Source organism: Triticum aestivum, chromosome 7B (assembly GCF_018294505.1).
Source record: "Triticum aestivum cultivar Chinese Spring chromosome 7B, IWGSC CS RefSeq v2.1, whole genome shotgun sequence".
Lineage (NCBI taxonomy): Eukaryota > Viridiplantae > Streptophyta > Magnoliopsida > Poales > Poaceae > Triticum > Triticum aestivum.
In genome coordinates this window covers 286,417,391-286,437,672 of record NC_057813.1, presented here as the reverse complement: position 1 = coordinate 286,437,672, position 20,282 = coordinate 286,417,391, and positions in this window count along the sequence as shown.

The window sequence follows — 20,282 nt, the reverse complement described above, 5'->3', positions numbered from 1 at the left end:
TCATTGGCTAGGTTTGCCCGGCTCCCATGTTTTGGTACCTTACGTTCCGTTCCATCGGCTAAGGTAGCGCTGGGAGAACTACTGCGATTGTGTCCCGGTTCTGCCGGACAAGCACCTCAGTAGAGAAAGCCGAAAACTGACTATCATGATGCAGCGAGAGCTGGTCAGCTGTTCGAGAGGTTGTAAAATCCTTAAAGATTTATTCCGCATAACGCCATCATCAATGAAGATTGCGACGGATCGGTCTTCCGATCAGGCGCCAATAGATCCCCTAGTTCAGCCTTCCGAACAATAGGGGTTGCGCCGACCATACTCGAATACCTATGGCTAAGTGAGATTAGTAAAGCCCTATAGTTCGATTGCCTGGTTCGTGGCGAGAAACACCTCCTTAAAAGGAACCAACCATGGGATATAGAGTGTTCAGATATATCCCGAGCACTCCCGTATTTTTCACGTGAGGGCAGAAGCCGACGACTGGCCAACCCTCAGGATTTACATACAATAAACAGCCGCACGGGAAGAACATATGTTCAAACAAAATAGGCAATATATAATAAAAATGCCATTATCCCATATTACAAAGAGCGGCATGAATGCCCTCAGGGAAATACAATGTCTTTGGTGCACTTATCCGCCGCAAGGCGGGCCCCTTTCAGTACACCTTCATAGTACAGTTCGGGCTTGCGACGCTCCTTACCCTCCGATGGCCCCTCAGTCATCAGTTTCTCCGCATCAAGCTTCCCCCAATGCACCTTTGCATGGGCGAACGCCATGTGCGCTCCTTCTATACAGACTGATCGCTTGATAGCATCAAGCCAAGGACAGGCGCCCACAATCCGCTTCACGAGTCTGAAGTAACTGCTTGGAATTGGCTCTGCAGGCGACAGCCGGACAACCAAGTCCTTCATGGCTAGTTCGGCCGCCTGGTGCAGTTCGACCAGCTGCTTCAGCTGATCGATAAAAGGCACCGGATAGTTCGGCGCCAAATACTGCGACCAAAAGTTTCTCTCTGCAGACTTCTTCTCCTCGGTCCGGTAAAATTGGGCGGAATCTGATATGATGCGAGGCAGATCCGCAAACGCCCCTGTAAAAACAAGAATTCAGCTTGTCGCTTAGAGTTCTCCTCACTATCATGTAAAAATAGCCATGAATACAACCGGCCTTACCAGCCGCAACTTTCCGGGCCTCCTGAATGTCCCGTACAGCACCTCGGGCTTCTTCCCGAGCATCTTCCACGGCTTGGAGAGCTTGGGCAAGTTCGGATTATTTCCCTACTAGACTCTGCTCCAAGCCCTCACTTTTCTTGACAGGCTCCTAAAGCTCCCGCTCAGCCGCGATGACCCTGGCCTCGTGTTTTTCACGAAGCGCCTGTTCAGCGGTAGCCTTCTTGTTGGCATCAGCCATAGCTTCCTTCAGTGCCTCATATTCGGCACTCGCCCCTAGGGCATACAACACAAATACTTTTCAATAGGCACAATTTCTCATTCGTTCCTAATGCAAGACAATGTTTCAACATACCTTGCTTATCCTCTAATTGCTTCTTCACACGGCCAAGTTCTTCCTCGGCCCGTTCCAGGCTCTGCTTCAGTTCGGACACTTTCGCATTATGAGCGACCGTCTTCTCCGCAGACGCCTGTTTTCAAACAAAGAGGTGCACGTCAATAACAAAGGTTCACACAAAAAGAGGAGTTGATCCCCTGCCCAGCTCTCTGTCTTTCATCGGACAGTGTATCAGGGGATACTACTCATATTGTGATGATTCGCCAAAGGTTTCTTAGAAACCATACCTCAAAAGCCTTTATAAGGCCAAGGCAGGACTCATTCAGCCCGCTTTCGGCAGACTGAATCTTTCCAACCACCGCACCCATGAGGGTCCGATGTTCATCGATGATAGACGCGTTCTTTAATGCTGTCGATAGACCGCCCGTCAGCTCTGACTAGACAGAGGTTGCCAGCAGAGTAGGCAAACCTCCCTCCGTGGAGGGTGGCCACTCGCCCGATCTTGGAGCCTTAGAGGCCTCCAGGACCTTATCCGGCTCTGTGTCTCTTTGAGACGACACCTTGGTGTCGCGCCTGGACTTTGGAAAAGGAGCCCCCGGAGGCGTCTCGCTCGCCACAGCATCCGAGCTCAACGAATCCTCCGATGAGGACTGTCCGGCAGGAGATCTCGCCGGGTTGTACGAGATGTGGCCACATTTAAAACTACTATACCCAGATGACCCTGGATGCATAGGCGCATTCAGAATTCAGTTACTTACGATTTTTCTAGGGGCTGGGCTCTGGGATCCCACTCCGGGCTGTTATCGGCAGCCGGGGTGGATGCCTCTAGATGGGAACCTCTCCCCCTCTTGGGCGATTCGGCCTCCAGAGACAGGGAAGCCGCACGCTTCTTCCCACCTGCAGAGAGAGGCTCGTCCTCCTCTTCTTCCTCCTCTTCATCTTCGGAGGAAGGAGCGTCGCTGGAGTCTTCGGATTTGGCGTCCGAAGCCTCGCGGCGACAGAGGCCACTCTGGGTCTTCTTGACCTTCTTGGAGTCCTCCTTCTTTGGTGCCTCGTAAGGCGCAGGGACCAGCATCTTCGTTAGAAGAGGTTCAGCTGGTTCCTCCAGTAGCGGGGCCGGACAATGCATCCGCTCCACCTTCTTAATCCATCCCCGTGGTCACGATGAAACACGATTAAAATGTCTCCCTCATGACATGCCAACTGAAGCATGGATGGACAGGGCGTGGCTGTAACTTACTAGGCTTGCAGAATGGGATAATTGATACCCCCGGTCCTCGGCGGACTCCGGCCACGATTTGCCGGACTTGAAGAGCACCTTCCAGATATCCTTGTGGGACGAGTCATAGAGCTCCCGAAGGGTTTGGTGCTAGGTTGGGTCGAACTCCAACAAAGTGCAGGCTCGACGCTGGCAAGGGAGAACCAGGCAAACTACCATCACCTGGACTACGTCGACGAGTTTGACGTCCTTGTCAACCACACTCTGAACGCGCGTCTGGAGCAGTGACAGCTCATCGGACAAGGTACAGTTCGGGCCCTTCTTGGGCCAGGACATGAGCCGCAACGGGGCTCCGGATCTGGACTCAGGAGGTGCAGCCCACTTTTTGCCGCATGGTTTGGTGATATGAAACCACTGCTGGTGCCACTCCTTGACGGAGTCGTTGAAGGTGCCCTTCGGCCAAACGACCTTGGGCATCTTGCTCACCATGGTGCCGCCGCACTCGGCGTGTTCACCACTCACCACCTTGGGCTTCACATTGAAAATCTTTAGCCACAGGCCAAAGTTAGGCGGAATCCGGAGAAAGCCCTCACACACGACGATGAACATCGAGATATTGAGAAAAGAGTTGGGGGAAAGATCATGAAAATCAATCCCATAGTAATACATGACTCCACGGACAAATGGGTGGAGGGGAAACCCGAGCCCGCGTACAAAATGGGGAAGGAACACGACTCTCTCGTAAGGCTCCGGAGTGGGGACAACCTGTCCCGCCGGTGGAAGACGGTGGCCAATCTTCTTGGCCAGATACCCGGCTTCCCGGAGCTTCTTGATATCCTTCTCCTGGACGGTAGAGGCCATCCATTTGCCTCCTGCTCCGGATCCGGACATCTTTGGAAAACCTCTCTACGATGGAAAAGAAGAGTGCTTGGGTGTTAGGGATCGAGCAGAGGGGAATGAGTTAGCGGAAGGAGAAGGCGTGGGTAAAAAGGAAGAGACCTTATCTCTTTATAAGAGATGGTAAAAGCTTTCTGCGCCTCCCCACTTGCCTGGTGGAACCCGCTCACCTCCCACTCGCCGCGATTAGCGATGCAGTTGGATTACCCATACACGTATTGATGAGAATCCCGTAATAAGGGGACATGATCTTTGCTTCAACAAGATGTGCCAAGGAAACCACCTCGCAATATACGCTGAGGCTGGATGTGGGAAAACGACCTGACCTTGATGACATTGTTGGCATTCTGGCAATGGGGGTCCCTAGACTTGCCTGCGTGTGGCCTGCGGCGTGGCTCAAGGGGCGGCCCAGCACGGCCCACCTTCATCAGCATGAGCTCAAGACCCTCGCGAGGGGCCAAGCCTCGCGGGGAGGACGACAAGGAGCCTCCTCAAGAACGGCCTCGTCAGGCTGGCTCGCGAGGAGGCGGAGAGATCAAGGCGGGGTACCTCACGAGGTGCCCATGACGCAAGCCATGACGACCGAGGGCGCCAGGCGGGCGCCAGCCCGCGCAGTGTCCTCCTTTCCTCTTTGGTGCAAAGGGAGCAAGCGTAGGCGAGAGCATCAAGCAAAGGCATCCATTTCGGTGCAATAAGACCAACACCGTTGCAACGGCAGGATGGAGGTCATCGTGGAGCCCAAGCTGGCATCACCACCAGAGCCTTTCGCAGGCAAGGACCGACTTTAGTCAGGATAAGTGTACTAGATGTTCTCCTTCAAAATGGCCAATTGTTGGCGCCCTTCCCGCTCAATATTTGGGAAGAGGCCTAGGGCCTTTGCCTATAAATAGGACTAGCCACCCACAAGGTAGGGGGATCGAGAGATCCATCCAGAGAGCGACTGAACTCCCCAAGTAGTTCATCGCACCAGCCAAGAATGGACCTCGCGAGGTTGTTCTTCCTTGTATTGTTCATCATCAGCCCAAGAGGCAATCCACCACACCACACACTGGAGTAGGGTATTACACCATAATGGTGGCCTGAACCAGTATAAACCCTGTGTCTCTTGTGTTGTTCCTTTGATTGCTTAGATCATAGCGAGGCGGTGAGGTGCAGGTAGGCAGAGGGCGAAATCTCCGTGCGCACCCAATGTTCGAATCTAGAGGGTCTGCCGGAACCCGAAATCCGACATTTGGCGCGCCAGGTACGGGTGCGCCGGAGCTTCTCCTTCCGCCGACCCGCTCTCCGCCGACACCATGACCCGCCCTACGATGAGCGGCGCGCGGCCCGCTCCGGTCGTTAGCACTAGCGTGGGGGCCAGGGGGCTCCAAGCCTTGGCCCCGGCTTTGCGACAGGTGCGGTGGCCGGACAAGTTACCGGCGGCTTCCGTGGCCCCTTGGGAAGAGCTGCGCAACCTCTTCCTCGCCAGGCACTCTGCGCCGGCGCCCCCGGTCATCGTGGCCCTCCTGGTCCGCTCGCAGGTGCCACCTTCGGGTCGCCACGGCAAGCCATTCGTCCGCCAGGTCGGTGCCGCCTCCACACGGCAGGAGGCTCCCTCAGGTCGGTCGGTGCCCAAGGCCGATCTGGCCTTTAGCTCGAAGGACCACCCCTCCAACTCGGCCTGCTCTGGCGCGCTCCCGATGTTGTGCACCCCCACCATCTGCCAGGTGGCCGTCACCAGGACTCTCATCGATGGCGGCTCAGGCCTCTGCATGCTCTCGATTGAAGCCTTTAGCCTCCTCCACATACCACCGGAGCGGCTTCGGCCCAGCCGGCCCTTCTTGGGCGTCGGGGGCGGGTCCTCCAGTTCCCTGGGACAGATCCGTCTCCCAGTAACCTTCGGCACCTACGACAACTTCTGCACGGATCTAATCGACTTCGACATCACCCCCATCGGCCTCCCATACAACGCCGTCCTCGGCTACCCGGCGCTGGCCCGATTCATGGTTGCGACTCACCCGACGTGCAACCTCATGAAAATGCCCGAGAGAAGCGGTGTCCTCACCGTGTGCGGAGACACCGGGGATGCATTGCAAGTGCTCAAGCTCGCCTTCAAGGCAGCGGTGGTGGCGCAACCTGCCGACTCGGATGCCCCTGAGCCCAAGGGGACTGCGCCAGCAAAGAAGAAGTAGTTGTTCACCCAAGACAAGGCAGAAACCAAGCAGATGCTGATTGACGAGGACGGATCCACTGACGCCACCTCGACCATAGGCGCCAACCTCAAGCCCGAGCAGGAGGAGGCCCTGGTCAAGTTCCTGCACACGAACAAGAAGGTATTCGCATGGGAGCCCGATCAGCTGCCGGATGTGTGCCCCAATGTCCGACCTGTGAAGCAAAAAGCAAGGCGGCAATCCACGGAAAAGCAGGCTTTCATCGTCCAAGAGACCCGCAAGTTGGAGGCTGCAGGGGTCATTCGCGAGGTTCGGTACCCGGATTGGTTGGCCAACCTAGTCGTTGTGCCAAAGAAAGGGGGGAAGGAACATATGTGTGTCGACTTCACCAACCTCAACAAAGCTTGCCCGCAGGATCCGTTTCCGCTCCCCCGCATTGATCAGATCGTCGACTCCACCGCCGAGTGCGACCTGTTGTGTTTCTTGGATGCCTTCTCTGGGTATCACCAGATCAAGATGGCGATAGAAGATGTGGAAAAAATGGCCTTCCTAACCCCGTGTGGGGTGTACTGCTACACAAGCATGCCATTCGGGTTGCGCAATGCAGGGGCGACCTTTCAGCGGCTGATGCACATCACCTTGGGCCCGCAGCTCGGGAAGAACATTGAGGCTTACGTCGATGATATTGTGGTGAAGTCTCGCGAGGCCAAGACCCTGATACAAGACCTGGAGGAAACCTTCGCAAGCCTCAACGCCGTGAGCCTGCGGCTCAATCCAGAGAAGTGTGTGTTTGGGGTCCCCTCAGGCAAGCTCTTGGGCTTCCTCGTATCCCACCGAGGCATCAAGGCTAACCCAGAAAAGGTCAAGGCGGTCGAGGACCAAAGACCCTCAGAGAAATGCAGAAGCTCACTAGGCGTGTGACAACACTGGGACGCTTCATCTCCAAGTTGGGGCAGCGAGCGCTGCATTTCTTCCAGCTGATGAGGAAAAAGGGACCCTTTGAATGGACTGAAGAGGCAGACAAGGCGTTCCAAGACCTCAAGATGTACCTAACCAGCCCTCCGGTAATGGTGGCCCCGCGCCCTCAGGAGCCCCTGGTGCTCTACCTTGCAGCCACTCCCTACTCCACCAGCGCAGCCCTAGTGGCGGTTAGGGAGGAGCGTCGGAACAAAGCCACGACATCTGCTCGGGTCGAGGCGAAGCGTGAACAAGGAAGACCCGCAGAGACCACTGCCATGGCCAAGAAGGATCAGCCGCCGCTGGGGAACACACTCGAGACAACGGACCCCCCCCCTAGCAACCAGCTGCTGGGGGCTACCCTATCTCAGGACGCCACGGTCTCCGGAGGGTGCCATCGACACCAGCGTTCCCAACCTCGTTGAACATCCTGTGTACTTTGTCAGCACAGTGTTGCGGGACGCAAGGGCGTGGTACCCCATGCCTCAGAAACTTCTCCTCGCGCTATTGGTGGCCTCGCGCAAGCTGCGGCATTATTTTCAGGGCCACCCCATCAAGGTTGTCTCAGCGTACCCTTTGGAAAGGGTGCTCAGGAGCCCTAACTCAGCTGGAAGAGTCGCTGAGTGGAACATTGAATTGCAAGCATTTCAGCTCGAATTCAGCACAACCAAAGTCATCAAGGGGGCTGCCTTGGCAGATTTCATGGCAGAGTGGATGGAGGCGCCGGGCCTCAAGGCTGATGAAGATCGATCCCTCTCCCCGGGAAGCGAGGCACCGGACGGTTGGGTCATGTACTTCGACGGGGCATTCTCTAGGAACGGCGCGGGGGCTGGAGCGGTGCTTATATCTCCTACCCAAGACAAGCTCTACTACGTCGTGCAACTCTGTTTCCAGCATGGAGAAAAGGTCTCCAACAACATAGAAGAATATGAAGGCTTGACAGCAGGGCTGAAGGCCGCGGCCACCCTCGGAGTAAAGCGTCTTACCATCAAAGGTGATTCACAACTCCTCGTCAACTTCTCCAACAAAGTATACGAGCCGAGGGATGAGCACATGGAAGCCTACCTTGCGGAGGTCCACGGGATGGAGAAGCAGTTCTGGGGGCTGGAGTTACAGCACGTGCCCCGTGGCACCGATCAGGAGGCCGACGACATCACCAAACAAGCATCCAGGTGACTACCTCAGGAGCCTGGCGTCTTCGAGGAGCGGCTCTTCAAGCCCTCGGCCACGCCATCACTGTCAAGCGCGGCGCAGCCTCGGGAGGAGCTCCCCTAGCCGCCAACCTCGGGAGCCCCGGTCTATGGCCCGGCCTCAGGGGCGCGTCTGCTCTTGACAATGGATTCTTAGGAGGGGTGCTGGATCACGGAGCTCCAGAGCTATCTGACGCAAGGGACCTTGCCAGAGAAGGAAGAGGAAGCGGAGCGCATGGCGCAACAGGCCACATCATACTGCATCAGGGATGGAGAGCTCTACCGAAGGTGACCGAATGATGTGTCCCTGCACTGCATCTCCAGGGAGCAAGGGAAGGAACTGCTGGCGGATATACACGGTGGGGACTGTGGGCATCATTCATCATCGCGGACCATCATTGGCAAGGCGTTCCGCAGTGGATTCTACTGGCCCACTGTGCTCAATGATGTCGTCGAACTAGTGAAGGATTGCGAGGCCTGCCAGTTCCATGCCAAGCAGATCCATCAGCCGGCTGGAGGTCTGCAAACTATACCCCTCTCATGGCCATTCGCGATCTGGGGGCTAGATATCCTGGGCCCATTTCCTCGGGCGCCAGGGGGCTACCGCTACCTCTACGTCGCCGTGGACAAGTTCACTAAGTGGGCTGAAGTGGAAGCCGTCCGCACCATCCCCACATGGCCTGCGGTCAATTTCATCAAGGGCATCGTGAGCCGGTTCGGGCTGCCAAACGGCATCATCACCGACAACGGTTCGCAATTCAGCACTAACCTCTTCAAAACATACTGTGCTAACCTTGGAACGCAGATATGCTACGCTTCGGTGGTGCACCCCCGGAGCAACGGTCAGGCCGAGCGGGACAACGCGGAGGTCCTGAGGGGCCTCAAGACCAGGACATTCAAGAAGAAGTTGGAGGCTTGCGGCCGAGGTTGGTACGACAAGCTTCAAGCCGTGTTGTGGTCCATCCGCACAACCGCGACCAAGATAACTGGCGAGACCCCATTCTTCCTGGTCTACGGAGCTGAAGCGGTCCTCCCTCACAAGGTCAGATGTTGCTCCGCACGGGTCCTGGCGTTCGACGAGGCGCAGCAGGACGCCATGCGGGGGACAGACCTCGTGCTGGGGGAGGAGCGTCACTGGGAAGCTGCGCTCCGAGCAGAAAGATACCAACGAGCGTTGCGGCGATACCACTGCCGCAACATCCGCCCCAGGACACTCGAGGTAGGGGACCTCGTGCTCAGGCGGGTCCTCTCCAGGGAGGGACTGCATAAGCTCTTTCCCATGTGGGAGGGCCCGTTCAAGGTTGTTCATGTTTCCAGGCCCGGCTCCGCGCGCCTGGAGACTCAGGAGGGGGTGCCCATCCAGAACGCGTGGAACATGCAGCACCTCCAGAGATTTTACCCTTGAAAAGGCCCAGAGCCTGTGAAGAAGGCGAACGCCTGTGAAGTTGTTGCATTTTGGAAAAGGCCCAGAGCCTGTGAAGAAGGCGAACGCCTGTGAAGTTTTTGCGTTTTGGAAAAGGCCCAGAGCCTGTGAAGAAGGCGAACGCGTGTGAAGTTGTTGCGTTTTGGAGAAGGCCCAGAGCCTGTGAAGAAGGCGAACACCTGTGAAGTTGTTGCATTTTGTAAAAGGCCCAGAGCCTCTGAAGAAGGCGAACGCCTGTGAAGCTGTTGCGTTTTGGAAAAGGCCCAGAGCCTGTGAAGAAGGCGAATGCCTATGAAGCTATTGCGTTTTGGAAAAGGCCCAGAGCCTATGAAGAAGGCGAACGCCTGTGAAGTCGATCCTCCCGAGAAAGGCCCGGAGCCTGTGAAGAAGGCCAATGCCTGTGAATCTCGCCACCCGTGACACTCTCACGTAATAATGAGTTGGGCTGTACACGCCCCGGAGTCTCAGGAGCGCTGGCCTCAGGCCCTGAGGCTCCCTCCCACGCCCAGTGGCAGCACTTAGCTCTGCGCTGGTGAGAAGACGTCAAAGACTAGATTAGGTGCCGGACGTGGCTTTTCTCATTTGCTTTCTGCAGTTGGCTTGTTCATCCACATTCGAGGTTTTGCTGAAGTTGTTGTCGTCTTTGGTTTGTGGCTCTTTGCCTCTTTCACTCTCCTGCCCCGATTTCTCTCACACAAGTCTCGTGAGGGAGCACTGCGGGCACCCTCGCGAGTGTTTTCTGCCCTTGTCGTTCGAGGCTACCAAACCCAGGTCCACTACAAGAGCACCCCTCCAGTCTGTGCCCCACGGGCATCGCGACACGAACGCAGGGCCTGGATCAATCGCCTCCATTGGTGAGGCCGGGAACTACCTCTCCAGACTAACCCTCGCAGGACATGGAACGTTCGACGAAGCCTCGGCTTCGGGAAGCAAGGGTCACGGAAAGTCCTCCCCCCGAGCTAAGTAATTTCTGCGCACTAGCGTACGACACGAAGGCACAATACGAGAATAGCAGAAGCAGTACAATAATTAAACAGATATAGTCCAAGCACACCCACGCGGGGCCCTAAACTACTGTCTTTTTACGTAGGGAAAGGGAAAACAAAATAGGCGCGACTCACCCGACACTAGCTCACGAGGGAGACTCGAACTGCCTCCAGAGCTCAGGAGGACTCCGTCTCGCGTTTCACCGAGGCGCGACGGCGGGCAGACCCATTACCTCCCTCCAGGCGGGCGCGGCGGCACGGGGGCTGATCGCGGCCACTGTTGGAGGAGCCGCTGCTTGAAGAAGAGTCGTCGAAGCTCGATGAACCTCGACCGCCACCGGCCGCACGCGCGCTGTCGTCTTCATCATCGTCGGGGCTGGACCCTCGGTCGCGGTCGTCATTCTCAGGGTAACACCCAGCGCGGCGACCATCTTCCCCGAACACCCTCACGTATAGGGTGGCATCGGCGTCGAACTTGAAGTGCAGGGTGCACCGCCGGATGAGACCACACGCGTGGGCAAACGTTTGCCAGCCGCGGGTCAGGGCCAAGCTCCCAGATGCAGAGACCTCCAGCGAAGCCTAGGAGGCTCGGCCGCAACAACCATCCGCTTGGAGCCAGAGGCCGCCCGGGGCACCAACCGGAAGCTCATCTAGGAGGAAGCGAGGAAGTTGGAGCCGGGTGCTGGCCGGCTTCGCCGCCCACAAAATGAACTCCGGCAGTACCTCTGCCAAGTGGGAGCGCGGCCTAGGGGGTCGCACGGCCGTGGCGCATCCCCCAGCGGCGGCCAGCCGCCCTTCACCACACGGAAGATCGCCTCCGCGACCGCGGGGAGCCACCATGGGAGTCGCAGGGTGTTTGCGGGGATGGCCTCGACCGCGCTTGGGTGGAGGAGAGCCAAGCTCCACCTGGTGGGCCATTCCTTTCTCCGCGGCCGAGAACCTCTTTGGCGGAGCCATGAAGAAGAAAGAGAAGCGAGAGGGGATGGACCGAAAGGGCAGGCGTCTTCCCGTACTTATAGCCAGAGGAGGCCAACCGCCGGCCCCCATGATCACAGGTAATCATGAACCGCTTTGCATGCAGGGACTTGTCAGCTTGCGTTGTTGCCGAGGTGTCGTGGGGAGTGGAGCCGCCCACGTCCAATCAACCGCCACGCGGCTCCCAAGGCCGCCGGCTGATAGGGCCCGCGATGCTTCGCACTTGCCCCTTCGCTTCTCTGCTCATCCAAGCCCGGGCGCGCCTTGGGCCCGGGGGCTACTGTCGGCGTTCTGGGAACGGGGGTCCCCAGACATGCCTGCCTGCGGCCTGCGGCGTGGCTCAAGGGGCGGCCCAGCACGACCCACCTTCATCAGCACGAGCTCAAGACCCTCGCGAGGGGCCAAGCCTCACAGGGAAGACGACAAGGAGCCTCCTCAGGAACAGCCTCGTCAGGCTGGCCCGCGAGGAGGCGGAGAGATCAAGGAGGGGTACCTCACGAGGTGCCCATGACGCAAGCCATGACGACCGAGGGCGCTAGGCGGGCGCCAGCCCGCGCAGTGTCCTCCTTTCCTCTTTGGTGCAAAGGGAGCAAGCGCAGGATAGAGCATCAAGCAAAGGCATCCATTTTGGTGCAACAAGACCAAGACCGTTGCAACGGCAGGATGGAGGTCATCGTGGAGCCCAAGCCGGCGTCACCACCAGAGCCTTTCGCAGGCGAGGACCGACTTTAGTCAGGATAAATGTACTAGATGTTCCCCTTCAAAATGGCCAATTGTTGGCGCCCTTCCCGCTCAATATTTGGGTAGAGGCCCAGGGCCTTTGTCTATAAATAGGACTAGCCACCCACAAGGTAGGGGGATCGAGAGATCCATCCAGAGAGCGACCGAACTCCCCGAGTAGTTCATTGCACCAGCCAAGAACAGACCCTCGCGAGGTTGTTCTTCCTTGTATTGTTCATCATTAGCCCAAGAGGCAATCCACCACACCACACACTGGAGTAGGGTATTACACCATAATGGTGGCCTGAACCAGTATAAACTCTGTGTCTCTTGTGTTGTTCCTTTGATTGCTTAGATCATAGCGAGGCGGTGAGGTGCAGGTAGGCAGAGGGCGAAATCTCCACGCGCACCCCAGTGTTCGAATCTAGAGGGTCTGCCAGAACCCGAAATCCGACAGACATGTCACGCTGTCTAGAAAGTTGTCAGCAGAGTACATTTGTGAAATATCATTCTCTCTACAGCGGTATGTGAAGATCATTTTGCAGATCCAGACATGGTCTATGTGTTCGATAATTACCTTGGAGTATTCGGAGAAGGAACCCGCCTTGCAATGCCGAAGACAGACTGCACGCCGGACTCATCGTCATTGAAGCCTGGTTCAGGGGCTACTGAGGTAGTCCTGGATTAGGGGGTATTCGGACAGCCGGACTATATACATCATCCGGACTATTGGAGCGTGAAGACACAAGATTCAAGACTTTGGCCCATGTCCGGATGGGACTCTCCTTTGCGTGGGAGACAAGCTTGGCAATCCGGATATTATATTTCCTTCCTTGTAACCGACTCCATGCAAACCCTAGCCCTCTCTGGTGTCTATATAAACCGGAGAGGTTGGTCATTAGAAGGCCGATCACAATTACAATCATACCATCATAGGCTAGCTCTTAGGGTTTAGCCTCTACGAGCTCGTGGTAGATCTACTCTTGTACTACTCATATCTTCAATATTAATCAAGCAGGAAGTAGGGTTTTACCTCCATCGAGAGGGCCCAAACCTGGGTAAACATTGTGTCCCTTGCTTCCTGTTACCATCAGCCTAAGACGCATAGATCGGGACCCCCTACCCGAGATCCGCCGGTTTTGACACCGACAGCAGCCACCGCCGTTGTTGCATTTTTCTTCCTACTGAATCTGGTGTGTTTCATTTGCAGTGCCCAAAGTGCGAGGACCCTACAGGTTTCTGCGCCCTTGGCGAGACGCCACACTTGTTCCTTCTCATCCTAACACAAGATTTAAAACGCGCACAATATGTTCCTAGAATCCTCTTTTCTATCCGGGAGGGTGTTTTTTGAACATGCTGTCTACTATTTTGGAAATTTGGATTGCTATATTTGGATAAAAGGTACTACTAGTACGATGGTCAACACTGACGTGAAGGAGGAAATTATTTCTAGATTTGGATAGGGAATACATTGTGTTCTCATATTATTTTTCCTGTAGTGCGTTATTAGCTCTGCCAGAACACATGTACTCAAGATGCTCGGCCTTGCCATAACTGAATACACCAGTTTAATGGTCATAGTGAAGGCAAGCCATGGATATAAGTTCCAAGTTGGGTTCATGAACCATGAAGATCGCTGCTTTTTTATGGTCGAACTTGGATAAACTTTCTCAAGTGTTACGGACTAAAAGTTGGCGCACGAATGTTGATGGAAATAGCAGAACTTGGTCTCATCTTCACTGCGATCTTCCACACTGACGTCGTTCCAATTGTTCATCCATGTTAGTTTTGTATCTGGTTCTTGCTTGTTGCCTCGATTACTTCTTAATCCACCTATTCTGTCTAACTAATCACAATTTAACTTTAGAAGTAGCAACGAATCTCTGACGAAGATGCTACTTCTAACTAATATTTTCTTATAATTGGTGGCACATGTAGGTTTTTCAGAGTTAAGCAGCCATATCGTTTGTTATTCTGTAAGAACTCGGCTGTTACTGATGGCACTGAAGTTGACTGGGATGACATCCACAAGTTCCTACACTTTATTGATCTTCTTGAGATCCTTGTGGGGCGTTTCAATGGTGGAAGGCCACGGGGGATATGTGTGCCACTGCTGCACTCGTTGAACAGGTCCAACTATGTCGAGAAACTTATGGTACGAGCTATTTTTTGTTATATATGTTGTTCATGAACTATTACTTATACACAATTTTACAGTTGTGATCTTCTTGAAATAGAAGCTGCCCAGTTCTATTGTTCCTATACAGATACCTAACCATGGTCGGGTCAGACTTGCGCTTGGTCACAACATGATGTTTATGTCGACCTACTCCATTCCCCTTGGAGGTGAAAAGATACTTATTCATGGGTGGTCTCAAATAATGAAGGCCCGTTCATCTTGGAGAATAGGACAGAAGATTATGTTCCTGCTTTTCCATGGCTCTAAAGCGAATATCCTGTTTATTGGCCACATTGCGAGATGAAGCCGCTTTCATAAGGTTGTGGATGCGCGGGGTGGCGCCTGGGCCTTGTCCTGGGGCTTGGCGGCCTCACCCTTGGTTAACTGTAGGCAAAGTAGCACTGTTCAAGGCGTGCTTTGTACGGTTGAACTTGTATAAGTACTCATACTGCTTTCAACTATGGTTGTTAAGTGCCCCTACTGGTTTCAGTTCAGGTTGTGAAGTACTCCTACTGCTTTTACATCCTGTCGTGTTTCTTCAGTCTTGTCTTCCTCCAGCCGTCAAAACCAAACCAGCGCTGGCGGGGATGCCTGCTTCCACCTCCCACGGCTGGCTGCGCCTCAGCGCATGCATCGCCACCACACCGACCCCTAAATCATTGACACCGACGTCCGAGGCCTCGCCGTCGTCCTCCATGCGCTTTGGTGCGCTTGTTGCGGCGCCGCCCTCTCGCGTTGTCAACATGGTCAACAAACAATAGGAATCGACAGAAGTACCGGGAGAGGATGATAGTAGGGGCCCACCATGTCAGCGTATGGAAAAATAAAATGCTTCCTCCTAGTGTTTTCCTGACATCTGGGACCCATGACATTGTGAGCGTATATAGTCAATAGACAAGAGAACAACACAAGATCGGCTGACACCTGGGACGTAGCTGCTTGAGTAGTATTTTTTTGTTATTGTTGATACAGAGCAGGGTTTGAACTGGGCTGTGGCCCGTCTAGCCTAGGCTTATATTTTATGTTCACCATGTGACCAATCCAGCTATTTTTTTTCTTTGTGAAAATGAGCCCAGTTTATTTTTTCTAAAGACTACCCAATCCAGGCCTACTTATTTTTCTACACCCTGATGGGCTGCAACTCTTTCAAGACGCCTGCAAATCTTGAAAGTAATATGAAATGGGTTGTAAATATAAAAACAGATGACAAATTGGCAATTACTTTATAATTTCTAATTTTTTTCACATTTGCAGATTCCTATTTCACTTGGCTTTAACCTAATTTAAATATATGTTCAAAGTACTTTAAATCTGGCTTGACATTTCGGTATTAAAAATAGTTTGGAACCCACCGAAATATGCGAAATTTCATTTAAATTTCTAACCCTGGCCCTGGCCAACAAAAAAACGGACTGCAATAAATTGCATAAGAAGTTGCAATGAGCTATATATAAATTATTAAAAAAAGAGGGAATGGTCTGACTTGTGGGCCTATTATGTTGACGCGTATGCAAGATTTTTTTAGTTATCATATACGCCAACAAACGATTCTAGCAGACGTAACCGTTGGATGTCAATCCAACTGTCATCGTGTTTCTTCAATCTCTGATCTTCTTGCTCCAGCCACCAAATCCAGCGTCGGCGGGACCGCCTGCTCCTGCCTCCCGTGGCCGGTTGTGCTGCCACGCAGGCCTCACCGCCCCCTAGTACTCCCACCGCTGGCCAGAGCATCCCTCTAATCACCCCCCCTGTTATTCTGCGGAGACGGCAGCCTCACACTACTCGAACCAGTGAACCCTTGTACTCCTCTCTGCGCGGGCTTCCACTGCCGCATCTTCCCCGGCTCCGCATCGTCCCCTTCCTATGCCTCACCGTCGTCCACCGCTGTGGTGCTCTCAGCGCGGCGTGGTCAATGTGGTCAACGACCGACTTCCATCGGAAGAGTACTATACGTGGAGAGGCTGACAGTTGGGTCCACGGCAACCGCAAGGAAGTGCCTCCTTATTACGCGCAAAATAATTATTCCTCCACCTGACAGCAGGGACCCACTGGACAGGCCACTATATTTCACGAAAAAATGTTTCCCCCCTGACCGCTGGGACCCACCGAATGGGCCACCATATTTCACAAAAAACGTTCCCCCCGCTGTCAGCTCGGACTCACCGAAAGTGCCTCCATATTACGCACAAAAAAATGAATACTCCCCCTGCTAGATGGGACCCACCTTGGTGGGAGGATGACTTGTGGGCCTACTAAGTTGATGGGGACGGAGGGCTTTGTCAACTTAGTCAATATGAATGATTCTAGCTCCAGTGACCGTACGATGTCCATCCAACGGCCGTAGTGCTTCTTCAACCTCTGGTCTTCTTGCTCCAGCCCCCCAAACCAGCGCTAGTAGTGCCGTATGCTCCTACCTCCCGTGGCCAGATGTGATTCCACGGAGGCCTCACCGCCCCCTACTACTCCCACCACTGGCCAGGCCATCCCTCTACTCACCAACACCCCCTGTTATTCTACGGTGACGGCAGCCTCACACCGCAGCCGAACCAGTGAACCCTCATACTCCTCTACGCGTGGGCATCCATTGCCGCGCCTTCCCCTACTCCGCGTCGTCCCCTTCCTAGGCGTCACCGTCGTCCACCGCCCTGGTGCTCTTGGCGTGGCATGGTCAACATGGTCAAGGAACGACTTCCATCAGAAGAGTATTGTACGTTGATAGGGTGACAGCTGGGTCCACGGCAGCCGCAAGGAATTGGCTCCTTTTTACACACAAAATAATTATTCCTCCACCTAACAGCAGGGACCCACCAGAGGGCCACTGTATTTCGTAAAAAACGTTTCTCTTCTAACTGCTGGGACCCACTAGCTACATCTTCGCACGCAAGGAAGTGCGTCCATATTACGGGCAAAAAGAAAATGATTCACCCCACTGACTGCTAGGACCCACCAGCTACATCTTCGCATGCAAGGAAGTGCCTAACAGTCGGGACCCACCTGGTCGAAGCATATGTAGCTTTGTCATTCTGGTTGCGAACATGTACGTACATACTGGTCGATGTAGACGCGCACGTGCCATAGTAGAGGCGCGCATGTAGCATGTACACATACGTACAACGGCTAGGGTGTAATAAAGTAAATATGACCACATACGTACATACGGGCGGGGTCTCGAACTCCTACTCGCGCATACGTATGGCTAGGGCTCGTGTACATGGCTGGGTCGGAACGGGGAACTGCGTCGTCATCGTGTTCATGGGGAGGCAACGTAATGCGTCGTGTTCATCGGGAGGCAACAGAACACGTGGGAGCCAACCGGCTTGGATGGAACAACCGATGGAAATGAGGCCTGGCGTACCACAGAATGGAGGAAACGGCCTTGTGTTCGACCGGCCACGTTCGAAACAGGATCCTGCTCATCGGGAGGGGTCTGGCGTACCTCAAAACGGAGGAAACGAACTTATGTTGGACCTCTTACAATCGAAACGGGGTCCTGTTTATTGGGAGGGGTGTGGCGTACCGCAAAACGGAGGAAACGAACTTGCGTTGGAGCGCTATGGTCGAAATGGGGGTCCTGTTCATCGGGAGGGGTGTTGCGTACCGCAAAACGGGACTCCACGTGATACTGTTCATCTCCACCGTCGACCTCCTCCATCCTCCACGGGCCACTGTTCATCCACCGTTGACCTCCTCCAGCCTCGACCTGCGACTGGTCATCCACGGGCTCCTGTTCATTCAGGCTCCATTGCACGCTACTCCACCGGCTACTGTTCAACCAGCCCTCTCCACGGGGTCCTGTTCAACCACCCCTCCACTGGCTACTGTTCATTCAACCCTCCACTGGCTACTGTTCAACCAGCCCTCCACGGGATCGTCTTGTTCATCCAGCCCTCCATGGGGTCCCATTCATCCAGCTCCAACCAGCTCGATCAATCGGGGTCCTGTTCATCCAGAGGCAACACCACGGGGTCCTGTTCATCTACCCCCACCGAGAACTGTTCATCCAAACCCCCCAGCAACACTCACTATTCATCTAAACCCACCAGCAATGCTCTCTGTTCATCCAAAGGAAGCATCGATCGGCTTCAGTTAGCAGCAGTAGCGAAGGAATTGCTCGATCGCTCGATTTCAGTAACGCGTAGCCTGCATTGCAATCGCTTGGGTTCAGTTAGGCGACGCCTCGCTAGGGTTTAGTTAGAGCCCAACGCCTCACACCCACACGCGTACAGTATGAGAGAAATGCACATCGCTCGGCCCCCGACCACCTACCGTAACCGAGAACTCCTCGATATTTTCCTTGCCCTCGCTTCTACCACGGTTTTTTCCTTCATGGACAGCACAAAGAATGTCATGCAGCTGCGTCTCCGGCCCGCCCAGGATGAAAAGCCCATTTTCTATCATGATTTTTTGTCATAGAAGTAGGAGTCCACCACATCTATGATGATACCGGGTTTTGTCACAATTATCGTCATAGAAGTGTCATAAGTATGACAAAAAAATTTGTTCGACCCAAAATGTCACGGATCTGTCTTTTTTTGAAGTGATTAGCAGGCTAATTGCCCTATTATTAATAATCCATTTATTAATCTAATTGGCATTCATATTAAGCACATAATATATTTCATTTCCTCATTAAGGAAGCAGGATTTCATAATTGAAATACATCAGAGTACAACATGATATAGTTTCAACACTCAGCTATCCCATTACACAACTGCACCAGCACCAAGTTTCACATGCATCATAGACGGTATATAGACAGATGCATCTCATCTGGAAAACTGCTGAAGCGGAAGGCGAATATTGATCCTTCATTCATGTTGAAGGTCTTTGCAACTTTAGGCCAGTGGCTGTGGATGATTAACCGTCCGTCCTTCGTACTTTTCAGAAACACTTCAATATTGAACCGTGGGTGTTGTATGAAAACCTTCCTCGCCTCCTAACCATAGAGGTGGTTTGAGAGTTAATCATAAGTGAACTTCTTTGGAAAGGCCTGAAAACAAGGATGTGCATAAATATCTTCTCTATATTGGAAATGGGGCAAAGGAATAAAAAAGGCAAGGTATAATAGTTAGTACCATCTTGTAGTGAACTGATGTCTTCTTCATTGTGCAGACAAAGATCTTGTTTTTTTGCCGCTAATTTCTTTATCCTAACAATCTTTCTGAGTTTCTTCACTTGATTGATATTCATGGACAACTCATTTCCCCATATGCAAAAAGGGTCGAACAGTGGGTCAAAACCTCTGACAGTAGGACCTACATGTGCAAGACCAAATTGTTAAAAACCTAAACATTAGAATGGTTCCTGCAATTGCACAATAATGTGTTATTAGACAACGGACCATGCACGTGCAGTTAACTAAACACCACAAGCAATGAACCAAATGTTAACTAAGCACAACATTGCACAATATAACATACTCCTAATAGAAGATCAGATAGTTAACCAAACCAAGCATGCTTAAGAACTTGGAAATATAGCAATTGTATTTGTTTATCATGTATTTAGGACAGCCAAATTCGATTTATTTCTCACATGGTATACAATAACAGAATGCAACCATAACAATTGAACATCGCATTGCAGAATTGAACCATGCAGTTAAGTAAACACCACAATAAATGAACCAAATGTTAACTGAGCACCACATTGCACAATATATATACTCCTAATAGAAGATCAGACAGTTAACCAAACCAAGCATGCTTAACAACTTGGAAATATAGCAATTGTATTTGTTTCTCATGTATTTAGTACAACCAAATTCGATTTATTTCTCACATGGTATACAATAACAGAATGCAGCCACAACAATTGAACATCGCATTGCAGAATTGAACCAAACAGTTAACTGAACACCACAACAAATGAACCAAACGTTAACTGAGCACCACATTGCACAATATAACATACTCCTAATAGAAGATCAGACTGTTAACCAAACCAAGCATGCTTAACAACTTGGAAATATAGCAATTGTACTTGTTTCTCATGTATTTAGTATAGCCAAATTCAATTTATTTCTCACATGGTATACAATAACAGAATGCACCCACAACAATTGAACATCACATTACAGAATTGAA